The 16,653-nt window shown below is 43.7% G+C and overlaps 1 pseudogene across 1 annotated transcript in view; it reads left to right on the top strand.

The window, feature by feature from the left end:
* LOC308058075 (ankyrin repeat domain-containing protein 26-like) overlaps positions 1–16,653 on the top strand; it is a 32,191-nt pseudogene that overhangs the window by 3,684 nt on the left and 11,854 nt on the right. The window contains exons 2-11 of the transcript in view: positions 435–537; positions 2,984–3,645; positions 4,712–4,778; positions 7,193–7,325; positions 9,251–9,464; positions 11,585–11,768; positions 12,224–12,370; positions 13,561–14,514; positions 15,159–15,236; positions 15,684–15,827. The product of the transcript in view is annotated as an ankyrin repeat domain-containing protein 26-like (transcript). The remainder of the gene's footprint in view (positions 1–434; positions 538–2,983; positions 3,646–4,711; positions 4,779–7,192; positions 7,326–9,250; positions 9,465–11,584; positions 11,769–12,223; positions 12,371–13,560; positions 14,515–15,158; positions 15,237–15,683; positions 15,828–16,653) is intronic.

Below are 16,653 nucleotides of genomic sequence, written 5' to 3'. Positions count from 1 at the left end.
TCTTTGTTCAACCCTTGCAACTGGGAGTAGCAATGTGTTCGCTCCCCACTGCAGGACGTGTGCCTGGGGAACGTCAGCACAAATTTGAGTATTCGGGTACCAGTTCAGTCCGAAAGTTGGGTCCCCCCCAGACCTGCAGTTACGGGTTGGCAACCCACAGCTCGAGTTACCGTGTTAATTCTCCCTTGCGGCTGTGCAGTTTGCCAGCGTGACAGACTAGTTTAGATGAGTTGTGAGGTTTTTGCCTAAGATCTGAAAACACACAAGTCTGCTGTGATTTTCCCATATACTGTGTCTTGACGTGCCCTTTCCAAGGGGCTGATCAAAGGCTTTTGTGATTCCATGCTGTGCAAGTTGGCTTAGCAGGAACATTTTGCGTAGAAATGAGTTGAGAATTTGTACCGATGCTCACGCCCATGTTTTATGCTCTACAGACGGATTCTGAAAGTCCGGAAGAAGGATCACCTGGTGTGTTGCTTCCAGCTGCAGACAGACACGGAGCGCGCTCACGGATTGTTTCAGGGGAGCGCCACACCGGTAACTTCCTGGTGGACTAAATGTTTGTCTGTAAACACGTACAGGCTGAAGTGAGCTTTTATCGATGTCTGCCTTAGGAATGCACTTACGGTGTGGGTGCGCGCTATAGCAATGAAGGGCTTAGTATTTGTTAATTAACACCAGCTGTCACGGCGCTTGCTGGCAAGTTGTAAAGGAAGTTACCTTGTTTGCATTACGTGTCCTTTGGATGTGTTTGTATCTCTTTGGGTTCGGGTTCTTGTGGCATAGTGCTGAAAGTGTATGTGGTTTAGGGCTGACCTGTCTGAACACCTGGACATTCTTGGATGATAACGTAGCAGAAGAAAGCTATGATCTGGCCAAGCACTTTTCCCCCCGTCTTAATTTTTGATACCTTACTGTTACGCTTTGCCTAGGAGCTAAAATGTGACTGAAAGTTCAGGGTTTGTTGTGAAGGGCTTCTGCCTGGAGTTTGTGACGCTGTCTCTTGAGCATCTGGAGTGTAGAATGGCACGGAAGTTTTTGCTGTTGGCGTAGAACTCTCATCTGAAGGATTTCTCCTTTACTAAATGGCCAGTCCTGCATGTAGTATTTTTTTTATTTTATGTTAAGATTTTTGTCACAAGTAGGGTGATTCAAGATGCACTCTAGGTGTAAATAAGTAGTATTAAGTCATACTGTTTATAAAAATGTGTGGTTTTTCACTGCAGGTGAGAACTCGGGATCTACCTTTCATATGTCATAATGAGCTGAAAAAGAAGACATGAATGGTGGCATTGAATATTATGGGGTGCAGGTATGTAAACCCAAGTATTTTGGATTGCAGTCTGATTCAGTAGGCTGTGTTATACACTAAGGTAAAGAAAACGTACCAGTTGGGGAATAATGCAGAAGGGACGTCCTGTAGGTGAAGGCTGTGTTTACAGTCTGAAGTAAAGTTGGATACAGTCTTCTTATGGTGGGGTAAAATCCTTGTCACTATGTCGGATGCTTGCTGTTACACTGATTTGTTTTCAGTTGGTTTGCTTACATTTTGAGGGGTGTTTTTCCTCTTGTGCACTTCTGAGAAACAGTGCAGCCAAATGTGGGTTTTATTGCCTGTGCAAAATGCACGTTCAAGTGAAGAGGGAGATTTGTCTATAATATGCTGATCTGTTTGATGAAACACGCCGGTATTCCTCTTTTGTAAGACAAAGATCAAAGAGAACACCTTGAAATGTGGTGACCTTTCTGAGGCTTCCCCAGCCTCTGCAAAATACGCTCTTGTTTGGCCACGTGAAGTGTTTGAAAAGGGTTTTCTCGGAGGGTATCCTAGAGGGGAATAAGGCAGGCGTCCTGCTTGTGGCGGGCGTGCGGGGCAGGGCTGCACAGCGGGGTCTGGCGTCCTCTGGAACACCCGAAGGGACAGCGTAGCAAATGATTTCCACCCCACAGCCGGGCGTCACGAGAGAGGGACGTGCCTAATTCTAGCAGGCAAAGCGCAGGACTTAAGCCTGTTGCAAGGTGGTAGTAGTTGGCCAGTGAGCTTGGGAAGGGGGAGGGTGAGACAGGTGGTGTCTGGCTGAGGTGCTCCTTCCCTCTTGTGAGCGGAGGGGTCTTTGCCGCGGGAGAACAGGGCCTGGCTGACGAGAGGAGCGCGAGGAGCGTGACGGTCTCAGCCCGCTGGGACACCAAGGCTGCAGGCCCTCTTCAGGAGGCACCACGAGGGGAAGGGGCGTGTGGGCAGGACTGTGACACGGGGCAGAAGCAGTGGGAGCTGTTGAGAAACAGAGCGTGGGGACAGGGACTTGAGGGGGCTGGGTAGGGTTAAGGCATGGTGCGGTTTTCCTGCGAGCTTGGGTTCCTGATTCCTGGGATGAGGGCAGGAGCAGGCAGGTTCCCCTAATAAATCCTTTCCTTTGCACCTTGGAGTGGAATTTATTATTTCTGAAGCTTGGGTGAAGAAATAATCCTCCCTTAGCCAGTTCTCTGTGTGGTGAACGGTAAGAAGCTTGTCATGTTCATTCCCGTTGGGTTAGCTTAGGTGGCCGGGGACTGTACAATGCCAGACGGTAGAGCGCGATGGAGGGAGGAGGGTGGGTGAGAAAAATGTTGGCAGTTTTAATGAAAAACGGTATTAAAGCAATAAAACATGAAAAATAAACATGCTCTGTGACAAATGCCGGCAGTTACAGCAAGCAAGCAGGCTAAAAGGTAAAAGCAACCCTAATGCCTAGGCAAACCTAACCCAAGAAACCGCTGTCTCTGAGTCCTTCTCTTGTTAAGAAGATGGTGATGCAGTGAACCTTTCATTTAGTGTCCCTTGATTTTTGTAGTGAAAATGGCTTTCAAAATGCTTTATTTCTATTATAGGATGAGTTTGCAACAGAAATTGCATAGATTAACTGTAGTAATTTTTCTTGATAATCTTTCTGTCTGTACCTGTTTACTTAAGGATAAATATATTTGAGAAACTATCAACTTGATAGAAAAAACAGCACATGAAAATCACACTGATAAGGCAGAAATTTTCACATCAGAAATTTCACAGCAGAAAATGAGGAATTGCACGGTGCTGACAAGCAGTTCTAAGTCCAAAACCTTGGAAAGAAAGAGATGCAAGAATGTGGGTTGAAAATGAGAAGAGGGAATTGAAAACAAGTTTTAAAAACGTTACAGCAGAACTAAAGCAGCTGCTTGGTGAAATTAATGAAAGTGGGAAAACTCCTTCCCTTGTGGAAGAAATGTCAGAAGATGGCTTCAGTGCTGAGCTGAAGAGTTCTCATGCTGTTTCATCTCATGCAACAGAATCGAGTAACAGCTTAGAAAGTAAAGGTGAATTTGGAGACATTAAACTTACGCTAGGTGGAAAAGTACCCAAAATGGAAACTGTAATCCGAGTCTTGGTGTCCTTCCTGATCAAGATAACTGAAATGCAAACATGGAAGATACCTGGAGTACAGATGAAGAAGATTGCACAAATAATATGGATGATACAAAGGTGCCTCTAGCAAATGGAAGTAGTAGAAACGTAGTGGGAGGTCCTGAATACTCCCCGAGATACAGCTTAAAACCCAGTCTTTTGGATGACATTTCTGATATTATTCCTACAATAAGACAGTTTCTCCACGTGGTGAAAATGCACTTTTTGTAACAGAGAGGGAACTTGGAAAAGACTCTGGATTTAGTGATGACTTTCCCAGGGACTGCTTTATCGACAAAATAGGAGAAGCAGAAATGGAAAGTCTTTTTGCAAATGCTCAGCAATCATACGTCATGCTGAAAAGGAATCTTGATGAAGAACTAAACCAAGATACGGGAAGATTTAAGGGTAAGGTAGGAATGCTGCAAATAGTATTCCTGGCTTTGGAGAAAGAGAAGGTACAGCTGCCAGAAGAGGTAGTTCACCTGCTACTCTTTATTCTTTAATCTCGCTCTGGATCAACGGTCCTGTTCACTTTAGCTGTTCATCATTAAAGGAGGATGCTTCCTACAAATTGGGGTTTGTTCTAATGGAAATGTTACTTGTGAACAAAGAGAGCAGTGGAGAGTTGTCTTTTTCCCCATTTTTGGAAAACGGAATGCATTATTGCTCCAGTTTAACAGCAGGTGGCACTGGGTTCCAGTGCAAGTAGTTATCACTACATTGCCTTAAGAAGAAATCCATAGAACTCTATCGGTTCTGATTCTGAATCAAAGAATGAAAATAGCTTCTGAACAGGGTCTTGACTAATAATTCATGTGCTGTGATATCTGCATGGTGTGTCCTCATTGCCTTTCACTAAAATTCCTCTTTCCTGTGAAACCATTTGTGTTTGTGGGTTTGGGATCTTTTTTTTTCTTTTCTCCCCTTGTTCAGGGAGCAGGAGCCCAGCGCAGTTCCACTTGATATTCTTTTCTGGCGGTGTTACAACTGACATTGTGCAGTCCTCCTAACTCTTTGTCCATCAGTAATGCTTTCACTTCATTGTTGTTCTCATGTTTTAAGAGACACTATTGTTTTCTTTCTAAGGGCTGTATTCTTGTTATCTTTAATCATGAGTGAATTCAAAGCACTTTCAATGACATGATACGCTTTGTAGTGTAATTTTGTGAAAAGGCTTCTCTAATGTTATATTATTTCAGGGGTAAACCCTGAATTAATCAATCTTGGATGTGGTGTTTCTGTCTTTTAGAACTACTAAGAAATACATGAAGCTTAACTTTCTTTTTATAGGTTGAGAAGGAAAAAAGCAAACGAAGAATTTCAAAAGTGCAGGCGGTGGCGAAACAGGAATGTCTTGGTAAATTAAATATACCATCAGACAACATCACTAATCGGCAAATGAAACAAAAGATTACTGTAAGGAAGAATGACTGTTTGAAAATGGAGAATGAAAACACTATAGAAGAAAAAGACAAAAAGAATTTTTCATCTGGGGAGAGCTCAAAATTGATTGAAATGCCAATGAAATGGTAAGCTAAGGAAATGATCTCTAGTTCTTATTTGTAGTACTATGTAAGTGTCTTAGGTTTTCTAATACTGTGGTAGGTGAAGTAGTTTCCTCAGTGGTGAAAGCCATAGTGAGTAGTCCACTGCTTCTCCAAAAGTGAAGAAAATGTCTTTTTAGAAAACACAACGCTCACGATATTCAAATCTATTGCCTGCTCTAAAAAAAGAAAAGGAAATAAAAAATAAACCCCCCACCCAAATTCCTGTGATTTCCTTGTCAATACTGAGGCAAAATGCATCTTCAAAACCAGAACTGAAGACTGGAAAAAGCAGTTATTTTTGTAGGAAATGGCCACCTAGAAAAGAAAAGTAGGAACCTGGGGTTTGCTACTACTCCCTTTTCTAGGTGATTTTAGTGATCTCCGTGCAGTTGGTGTTTTCCTTTTCATTAAGTTAATATGCCCTTTGTCGGGAGAGGGGAAAAGATGACATTACCAAACGAATCTCAAAAGTCTAAAGAAGGCACACGTATTTTTATGTAAACCTAAAGCAGGAGTTTTTTCCTGTCTGTCCTTCAAAGGAATCTCTGCTCTAGATGCTTTCTGTAACATGGATATTATAGGTATTCCAGCTTAACCTGGCTCTAGCTCAGATTCCACGTGTCCCCCTCACTCCTAGGGGCAGGTTTTTTAAGTACTTGGGTATCTTCCACGATCTTTGCAGTCAAGTCTGTGTTTTTATAGTAGATATTTTTTGTCTCAGTCGTTTCTGGACATCATCTTATGTCTGTTTCACAGAAATATTTTTTGTAAGCCTACTCACTTGGTGATTTACTTTTTTTTCCCCTTTCTGTTTAATGCAGTAAAATTGCCCTGAATGCCAAAGTTGCAAAGAAAAGTAGAAGGCAGCCTTCAAAGCAGAAGGCTCATCAGCAGATGAGCTCTTCCAGTGGCAATCATGGTCAAGTACAGGATGATAGCACTTCCAGTGAAACATCTGAGGATGAAGGAAGGTATGCATAAAAGGAACGTTGAAAACAAAACTTACTTAATGATGTAAATTGGCCTAAGAGCTAGAGGCAAGTTTGGGGTTTTGTTGTGTGTTGAGGCTTTTTGTAAACCTGATGCATATGAAGATTTTTGTTCTTTCTTGTGACCACACTACCTGGTGCACTTTGTGTTGACAAACACTTTGCTGTTGTTTAGAGTGCTTTGAGCATGCTGGCCAAGTTAATGATAAGGTCACTGTGCACAAATTCTGATTAATTACATGAGTGTGTGCACAGGCATAGAAGTATTTTATGTGTTTAAAAAGGGCGAGGAGAGACTTACAGAAAAGCAACATCACTCTTTCACTGCAGGTATCTCAGGATTTTTTGCCCTGCTCCCCGCTCCACCTTTTCTCTTGCAGCTGTGTACCCTCCTGACTTCTTGCCCACCCTGAACTTACTTGTGCGGGTTGTGGCAAAGTGAGAAAAAGAAGTTGTTGACACTGTTCAGCCCTAGCTAAAAATCTGGTGTGTTATCAACACTGTTTTGGTCAGAAATCTAACACACAGCCCTGTGTGGGCTGCTGTGAAGAAAATAAACTGCATCCCAGCCAGACCCAGGACACCAGAGAATCCAAAATTACAGTTCTTTGACCTGTAGGAGAAGGATTCTCGGTACTGAAGGGAGCTAAACCCCTGGTATTAAACAGGGAATGCACGTAAGCGTATAGCTACATGTCTGTAGCTGTAAGATTTCTGTCACTTTGCGTGAAGTTTAGGGAACAGTTATTTCAACTATTTGCTTAATATCTTGCGGAAAAATTAGCCTTCCAGTAGACATTAATAGCACACAATAATTGTTTCAGTCTTGAACTATATCTAGCGAAGTTACTATACCAGATTTTAGTTTAATTCACTTCTGAAATGAGGTTTTCAAACGAACTTCAGGTATTATTCATACTGCAATGTAAGCATTCCAGTACTGAAATATATTTCTGTTTTCTAGACCTGCAGCAACAACTGGGAGTGAAAAGAACAAGGTACTGTAAAACGAAGTTCTTGATAAACAGTTTCTATCAACTTTTAATCACTTAGATGGGAGCAGTGTTTATGTAGTGATCAACCAGATGTACAAATTGCTGCTGGTATGCAGCTTTATTGTATTTGAGACAAATCTGTGGGCTGTGAAGGAGAGAATGAATCATTCATGCATTTGTAATGGTCTGTAATACTAGAAAGTGGAATTACAGAAAGTACTGTATTTTTTGTAGGTCAGCATCCCAGTGGAAGTAACTGATGACCCTGGTTTAACTCGCTCATCTGACCCAACTTCAGAGGATGTGGAATTACGAACTTCAACCTACAAGGAGGCTATGCTGCTGTTAGAACAGCTTCGTGTGGATCATACCGGTATGTTTTCAAGTCACCGTCTTCAGCTGTTACAAGTTCCCCTTAAAACATGGTTTCTTTGTATGCACTCCTAAGTATTGTTTATTTGATATAGTATCTCTTTATGATTAGAGATCCCCCTCAAAAGCTGTGAAACTGTCACCTGACCCGAGATGTTGCCTGTATTATCAGCCAAGTGCCTTACATTATCATTGGTTCTCTGTCTAGTCAGAGCTGGAGAAGCAGTTTCTTGCAAAGTACAGTTCAGCTCCTTCTAATGAGGTCATCAAAAGTCAGCAAGAGCTTTTTCTTCTTTATATCCCCCTGATGTGGTTTAAGCCCAGCCACACCTAAACACCTAAGCACCACACAGCCACTCACTTGTTCCACCCCAGTGGGGTGGGGGAGAGCATCGGAAAGGGAAAAGTGAGAAAACTCATGGGTCGGCATGAAAACAGTTCAATAGCAAAAGCCACGCACGCAAGCAAAGCAAAGCAAGGAATTCATCCAGCACGTCCCATGGGCAGGCGGGTGTTCAGCCATCTCCAGGACAGCAGGGCTCTGTCACGCATAACAAATACTTGGGAAGACAAAGTGCCATCACTCTGGATGTCCCTCCCTTCCTTCGTCCTCCCCCAGCTTTATATGCTGAGCATGATGCCGCGTGGCATGGCTCGTCCCTTGGGTCAGCTGCGGTCAGCTGTCCCAGCTGTGTCCCGGCCCGGCTCCTTGCGTACCCCCAGCCTGCTGGCTGGTGGGGTGGGGTGAGGAGCAGAAAAGGCCTTGGCTCTGTGTGAGCGCTGCTGGGCCATAAGGAACACATCCCCGTGCTACCAACCCTGTTTGCGGCACAGCTGTAAAACTTGGCCCCGTACCAGCGACTGTGAAGAAAATTAACACTATCCCAGCCACAACCAGCACACCCCTCAACAGCTAATGACAAAGCAAAATAATGGCTTTGCTTAAAAATAATAAAAAAATAAATGTATAACAGAAATCAAGATGCTTGCATATATGCACAAGGCATTATATAAACATAAGCATCACTTACTAGGGCTCTTAAACTATGCTAAAATTTCATTAGGCAAGTGTTAACCTTGGCCGAAGGCCAAACTCCCCGCCCAGTGCTGCCACTGCCCCTCCTTGACAAAACGGGGTGAAAAAGCTTGTGGGTCAGTGTGAAGGCAGGGCTGTCACTTCCCAGTGACTGTCACTGGCCAAACAGACTCCACCGATTAAAATACATTTGGATAGTGAGAAACAAAGACCCAAAACCTGAGAAGGACACGTCGGCACCCCCCCTGCTCAAGCTCTGCTGCGCTCCTTCCCGGCCACCTCCCCAGGCAGCACGGGGAGGCTGCGGTCTGCAGTCGGGACGTAGCAGTTTCTCTCTGCTGCTCCTTCCTCGTCCCTTTTCCCTGCTCCAGTGTGAGTCCTCCCCCAGGCTGCAGTCCTTTGGGGAAAATCTCCTCCAGCCTGGGCCCTCCATGGGTCGCAGGTCCTTCGGGAAGGATCCGCCTGCTCTGGCACGGGGTCCTGCGCAGCACTGCGCTGTGGGTATCTGCTCCAGCATGGTTCTCTCAGGGGCTGCAGGGGAATCTCTGCTCTGGCACCTGGAGCAGCACCTCTCCCTCCTCCTTCGCTGACCTGGGTGTTCGTTTGCGGGGCTGGTTTTCACATGCTTTTCCCCTTCTCTGCCCGTGTGGTGGTTTCGCCCTTTCCTACGTTTGTTTTTCCTGAGGAGCTGCCAGCACGGCTGAGAGGCTCAGCTGTGCCCTGCGGTGGGTCCATCGAAACCGTCCATGTCCAGCACGGGACGACCCCTGGCTCCTTCTCACAGGGACCTTCCCGCTACCGAGACCTGCCACCTGCACCTAATGCAGCAAAGCATTGAACAGCATTGGGCAGTATTTGTGCAGCTTTGTGTCTTTTCTGTCTCAAAACAGGTTCTGCTACTTTGTTGAAAATGCAAAACATGCTTCTTGAATATGAACAGAGAATAGAACGTCAGAAAAATCAGTATAAAGCGCTCTCAAGAGAAGTAAGGGAATTGGGAGATGAAAAGAGGGAGTCACAGTTCAGAGCGGAGAAGACTCAAGATTTGAAATCTGTATTGGCTCACCAAGAAGCAGAATGGAAAAGGGATATCCAAAGCCTTAAGTATGTAAATTGTGGTCTGATAATGTATTATCTTGTCAGTGGTTTTGTTCCGAAAGACACTGATGGTGCAGGCAACAGGATGAGAAGTTTCCAGTCTTTTGGGTTTGGGTTTTTTGAATCCCGTGGGCCAGTTATGCTATGAAGGAGAGGGGAAAAACGTCCGGATACCAGCTCCATGTACAGTCTTCTGGATGTTGTTCTAACTTTGTTTTCTAGCAAGAAAAGAGCAAGAGAGTGTGTATGGGGAAATCAGATTTATAAGAGAGATTTGAGAGATGGTTGGGTGGTGGTTTTTTTTTTTCATTTTGTCCTTGCAGCTTCAGTGGGCCTATAATACTAGGATTTCTGGTAACTCCACCCAGTGCAAGTCAAACCAGAGCTTAGAGCATTTGTTTGCTTACCTGTTTGTTTGTTGGAAAGGTCAAGTTTGGGATTGCCCCTTTCCCCACACTCCTGAGCTAGACCCGGAGGCGTGAGGTTTCTCATCGCTGTTGACATCACGTCAGACAGGGGTGGCCAGCAGGCACCGTAGGCAGTTCAGCAAGGACAACTGCAGAGCCCTGGCCTGGGAGGGGAGATCTCCTTGTGGTGATCCCCGGTGGGACGGCGTGGCTGGGGAGCGGCCCAGGCAGAGAGCGAGCTCAGCAGGAGCCACCGTGAGCTGGCAGCTGGGGCGGCCCGCAGCGGCCTGGGCTGTATGGAGGGCAGCAGTGCCAGGGCACTGGGGGCAGTGAGTGCCCACCCCTCCGCAGGGCTTGCTGAGCTGTGTCTCGAGCCCGGGGCCCGGTGTTTGGCCGCCCAGCCCAGGAGATCTTGCCCAGTCCGTGTGAGGTCGGCAGGGAGATGCCGGGCTGGCCCGGGGGCAGGAGCACCAGCCCTGTGAGGGGAGGCTGCGGGAGCTGGGCCTGGGGGAGTTGGGCCTCCCAGCGCGGGGGAGGGGGGTACGAGGAAGACGAGGCCGGTCCCAGCTTGGCCTGGGTTTGACTTCAGCAGGTGTTCAAAATCCTCAAACATCTGTCAAGTATAAAGAAGTAGTATTTTCATTCTAAGTGAATTCTCCAAGCAGCGTTAAATTTATACTTTCAAAAGTTACACTTTTTGCGAAATTACACTAGAAACTACATGTAAAGCTTTCTCCTTGCAATATACGCCATTCAAATGCAAATGTTTCTGTCAGTCTTTCAAGTAATTTTAGTGGTGGTTGATTCTTGTCTTGCAGAATTTCTAAAGCAGGCTTTCAATTGGCAGTTCTTCCCTTACGTTGACACTTGATTTTTTTTTTCTTGTTCACTGTTGTGAATATATGGGAAAAAATAGTCAAAATAATGATCAAACACAAAGCAGCTTTCTTGTTTGGGTACCATGGGCACACCATGGACCGTTTTTTACCATGTCAGTGCTCATTGCTGATTGTTTCAGTTGGTAAAGAAGCTGACCTTCCATAAGGCTTTCCTTGTAAGTCAGCTTCAAAATGAAATTGCTGTAGTTTCTCCCAGAGGTAGATCCACTGAGGTTTTAAACCTGGTTTTAATCGTATTCAGCTTAAACCCCATGCATTTCTGAATCTGGTTTTGAACACTGACATCCTTCTCGAGTAAACAGAAACTGCTTGTTCTGTCTGTGGGCAGCCTTACAGAAGGCTTGCTGAAAAATTGTTGCCATAGATAAGTGGCGTGCTGATTCACCAGTATTACTTCTGGTCACTGAATCCGTAATATGTAGGCTCAGTATACTAAGAAAATGTATATTAACCATAGTAAAAGTTTATGATGCTTTGATCCGATGAGACTACAAACTCCTTTTTCAACATAATGGCTTTAATATGAAGAGGATTTATTTTTTTATGACAGAAGTGTACACACTAGTGTGCATTTCCCTGTGTAACCTTACAAAAAACTGGTAAATCAATCAATGGTTTATTTCCGTATTTTGTACAACTGATACCGTGGACAATGGAATGAAGTTAGAATTCTTTAAAAAGTTGAGAAGTACAGTAAAAATATGGAATCTGGAAACATTTAAGTTTTTTTATGGTTTGAGTTGTCTCTGCAAGTTCATCATGTGGAACATCTACTTTTGTATCAGTGCTTTTGTTTCTCAAATACTCTGTTACATCCCAGGTGTTCTTTGAAACAAGAAGAAGCAAAGAGACTCAGAGTAGAAGTGCTCTGTGAGAAAATGAGAGAAAAACTGCAAAGGAAAGAAGATCAATGTTGTAAAGAAAGGGAGGAGAAACAGAAACTTGAGTTACACTCAAGGAATTTAGAAATGGAGATAAGAACACTGAGAAAGCTCTTGAAACAGGTATATTAAATAATGAATTAAACACTTTCTTTTCTGCTTCTTTTCACTTGTATTCCAGTATGCCTAGAGAAGGAGGTGCTTTGTTCATGGAAGAGGCATTGGATAACTATTGCCAAATTTTGAGGGCAGTAGAGAACAGTTGGTTCACAATTGGTCTGTTGTTGTTTTGTTTTGTTGGGCTTTTTTGGCTTTGCAGTTTATTAATCCTTTTTTTCTTTTTCAGAATTTAGGTTTCATTTGTATTTCAGGCAAAGCCTGACTTTTTTCGAAATTACTACAAAACATCCTGTATTTCTTCTTCTTAAATTTTCAGAAGAAAATTAAAATTTATTCTTTATAGGTGGATTATCATAGCTGTGGGGAATCAAAAATCTTTTCAGGTATTCTGGGGAGAGTGGGAAGATGTATTGCTAGCTCTGATTTTTCTCGAGATGCAAGCAGTTGTATTACTGTAGGTTGAAGAGGAACGTGATGAAACACAGACACAGCGCTCTCAGGAAAAGAGGGCCAGAGCCCTTCAAGAAGGAATTTTGAACAACCACCTTGGGAGACAAATGGAACTAGAAGAAGAGACAAGAAGATCTATAGGAAAAAATTCAGAGGTAAGCAGATATTTTTTTTCGAATAATTCAGATTTCACCATATTTGTTTTAAAGTCATAACAAATCTTATATAACTTCCCGTGTTTCTTGATGGTTTATTTACTGTTTACCGGTGTAACTTAACTGTGTAAATACCTTTCCTGTTTTCTCTTACGTCTTTAAAAGTTCTGGAAAGCAGCATCACTCCTGTATGTACCTGAATTACTTGTGCAAGTTGGAAACTAATAGAACACACTATTTACCCCGTTTCTTAACCTATCTGTTATTTGTCATTTCACAGGCATTTTATTATCACTTTTTAGGGTTTCTAGCAATGAGACAGCTAGCTACCTATGTCAAGGTTGACCAGGAAGAAAGTTGTTTGACAGTGTTTGTGTTTCCATTGCTTTTTTTTTTTTTTTTTTTTTTAGTTATTCCCTTATTGAACTTACTTACTTCAAGTATGCCTTTCTTTTCCACCTCCACATACTGAAATTTTATGATCGAATATCAACAATGAATTCAACTCTCTGTAGGAGTTAGAGTAACTGGAGGAGAAAAAGCAACCATAAACACTGTATTCAAAGAGATCTTGAAAAGAGTTTACTGAATTTCCTGAGAATGTGCAGTGCTTGGAAGCCTTGTTTGTTCTTGGCTGTGCTGCCCAATAAATGTAGGATGAATGTGTTTAAGTCGAAAAAAGTTAAACATATAATAAAGAGGGAATATACAGGACTATTGCATTCCGGGGGTGATTGAGTTTCATAGCTAACTTCCAGTAACACAAAAGGATAAGTGTTCAGAAGACATTTGAGAAGGAAAATACCCTTTCTAGCCTTGTTTTTACCAGATCTGTAGCACAACTAATTCAACCTTAAAGGCAATATTATAAAGGCATGCACATACAAGAAAGCACTGTCATTTTAAAAGCTTTACACTTGAGATGTTTTAAATAATTTTATTATTTGGTTGTAGGTTTAAGGGGGTATTGTGTATTTGGGATGTTCATTTAGGTTTTAAGGATATGTTGCACTTCCGTTGTGTACGTACATTGTACATGTGCGTGGGTTCACAGAGTAGCTTATTGCCTGAAACTTCATCCTTGAAGTCATGCTTCAGTATTAGAAATGTTAAAATGCAGTTTATTGCTGAAGTTTTTTTTGGAGATTCATTTCCCAATTGGCTCTTTATTCATGTTCCCTGTCATTCAGGAATCCAACACTGAGAGAGAAAAGGATCTGTTGTACAAGAATCAGTTACTACAAGATGAGATTGCTGTGCTAAGGCTAGAAATCAATCAAGTAAGACTTAGGCACCAGGAGGAAGAAGGAAAATCTTTAGAGGAAAATAAGACCTTGAAAGAAAAAAATGAAGCTCTCAAAAAGGAACTTAAACTGAACAAGGAAGCATTAACACAAACGGTTCTTCAGTACAATGCACAGCTGGACTTACTAAAGACAGAATCTGCAGTGCTGACTTCCAGACTTGAGCAGACAAACGAAAGCAAAGACAGACTAGAGACAGAAATCAAATCATTTCATTCCCGCCTGAATGCTGCTGTTCAAGAACTTGAACGTCATCGGTCATCAGAAAAGGATGCTGAACAAAGATTTCACAGAGAACGTGATGAATGGCATCGCTTGCAAGACAAGCTCCATCATGACCTCTCCGACACACAAGAAGCCAACAAGAGCTTGTCTCAGCAGCTGTGTAAAGCTGAAAGCAAAGCTAATAGGCTAGAAAATGAGCTTCACCAGTTGGAGCAAACCCTCAGAGAAAAAACTTTGCTTGTAGAAATGGCACAAAAAGAATTAAGTCAAGCCCAGCGTCAGGCAAAGGAATGTGATTGTGCTCAACAACTTGAGAAAGATCCAGTAAGCGAACTTGTAATAAAACAGGAGTCCTTGCAGGAGCGATTGGCCCAGCTCCAGAGTGAAAACCCTTTACTGCGTCAGCAGCTGGAAGATACACAGAGCAAGAGGATCATGAAAGAAGAAGTAGTGAATGATGTGCAGGACCGGTTTAATGATACTCTGAACAAACTCAGAGCTGATAGGGAAAAGCAAATTTATCTCATAGAAGAGCAAAACAAGGATTTAAATGCCAAGTGTACTGATTTAAGGGAACAAGTCTTCGAATACGAGACTGACAAAGTAGAAAGAGAGGTAAAGGATATGCTTAGAAAGAACCATTTAAAGTTTGTCTGTTCTTGAAATTATTTTGTTTCTACAGTGTACCTGGTTTGTTATGTTTCTCTCGGAATTGCGGAAGGTTTTGGCAAACGGGATGTTAGTCCTCAGATCTAAGCAGAGAGCAGAAAAAAGGTATCCAAGTCTAAGCTTTGATCAAGAAAGGTGATTCTTCTTACTTAGTTCATAAAATGTTGAAGAACTCCAAAAGATCAGATTCCTCCACAAGCCCCTGCCTGCTGGTTGGTGGAAGATCCCATGAAAGCTTTAGATGGGTCAGTGTTGGCCCATGAAGTGCATTCCTACGTAATCCCTACTGTGAGCAGAGGCACTGCCAAAAGTGTTCTCCAGCATCTTTTCCACCTTTTTGTCTAGAAGAGGATGGCCTTTGCTTCAGCGAGGGCATCTGTTTCTGTAGTTACGTATTGGTCTGTTTGATGTGAAACCTGAAGGGATGGAATATCCTCAGGAATTCCGTCCCGTGGCATTCTGTGGAACGTGGCTAACGGATAGAGACGTCCGGCAGCTTCTCTGTGGAGAGCGCCAGATGCACAGACGGTACGTAGGTATTTTTCCTGTGCTCTGTGTGTGTGATACATCTTTCTTTTCTCTTTTGAAAGTGCGAGAGTGAAAGAAAGGAGGTGAAGAAGCTGGTAGAGTTGAAACACGCAGTTGAACTACGTCTGGACCAAGAAAAAAAGAAACCTCGATCTGCAGAAAGACTGTAAGAGGTACGGCTTTTTAGCGTGGTGAAGAGGTATCCCTGCGTAGAAGTCATGTTTTATTGAACTGTAATGTAAAAAATAGGTGTACCTAACTGTGAGCAGATGCCAGCCTCGTGTTAGTTCTTGCAAGGTACTTCTGTACACCAGCCCCTAGTTTTCAATAGCTGCCAAAACAACTGCAGATGCAGGTTGCCCTGCAGTTCTCCGGGCAAAAAGGGAGTCTTTCATTCCTCTTTTCAGGTGAAATCTGGACTCTCCAAGCGTATGTGGCACAGGAATACTGGTTTTTCCTGGTAATTCCTGGTGTGTCAAGCATGTTAAAGATGAAGCAAGCCGTGTCTGTGCTGTTTACATGAGAGTATGTGAAAAAGTCCAGTTTTGTTTCTTTGCTTCATTGTTTTTGTGCCTAATTTGCTGTGCAGGTTGAAGAGGCTGCTGAGCAGAGCTACGAAGAAACTAAGGGTGTATGAGGCGAGAGGGGGACTGTCCCAGCTGAATTTGCAGGGAGAAGTGAAGAACGGGTATTCTGAAATGGTCAATGAAGCTGACAGATTAAGAGCAAAGGTGAGCTTTGCTTTGTTTGGGTTATTTTGGTGGTGGTGGTTTTTCTTTTGGAACCTCTGTTCTTTCTTCGTACTTCTTTTCATGTTGTTGACTTTGACTTTTGTTTTCTTGGCTGTATTTCTGAAATTATTTGGCTGGTTTTTGATGTTCCTTCTATGGTCACAGTAGTAGGCGACTGTAATACTGATGTAGCTCTTAGGGGTAAAGATGGAAGTGTTACGTACACAGCAGTATCTGCGAGGGCGCATCAGGGGTAGGCTGTCCTGCAGAAGAAGGGCAAAGCAAGAGCCACAGCAAGGCTGGCAGGGTCTGTGACCACACAGGCCAGGGATCAGCCCCACAGGCCCTCACCAAGAAGAGCAGAAGAGTTCTGGGGACAGTTCTGGGGACAGTAAGCAGAGTCCTCCAAGAGTGCAGATCACCAGGCCGGTCCATAGGGATGGGCAGGTCTGCAGTCCTACTGGGACGTCACGTCCATGGGTGAGGGCCAGGGCTGAGAGCAGTGAAGGCCCAGCACAGGCCTGGCTGCAGCTTGAGGCCGTGGCAGCATCGTCGGGCTCCGACGGATGCATTCCCTCTCGGAAGAGAGGGGAGTAACGCCACCGTCACTCGGAACAACTCTGTGCAGTTGGCCTTGCCCAAGGTCACCCCCTGAAGCCTGTCTCAGGCACGAGTTGAGCAGGAGGCAGGTGGGGGTTTGCTTTTCGGAATGGTGTCTTTGCTTCGCAGGGCACGATGCAGTGTGAGGTGATGCAGAAAAAATGAATGCAGTAACTTATTGCTTACTAGTAGCTGACTCAGTCCGTCTTTCCTGGTCTTGGAGACC

The sequence above is a fragment of the Falco punctatus genome (assembly GCF_963210335.1).
Source record: "Falco punctatus genome assembly, contig: scaffold_23, whole genome shotgun sequence".
NCBI classification, from domain to species: domain Eukaryota; kingdom Metazoa; phylum Chordata; class Aves; order Falconiformes; family Falconidae; genus Falco; species Falco punctatus.
This window is presented reverse-complemented; position numbering and strand designations above follow the sequence as displayed.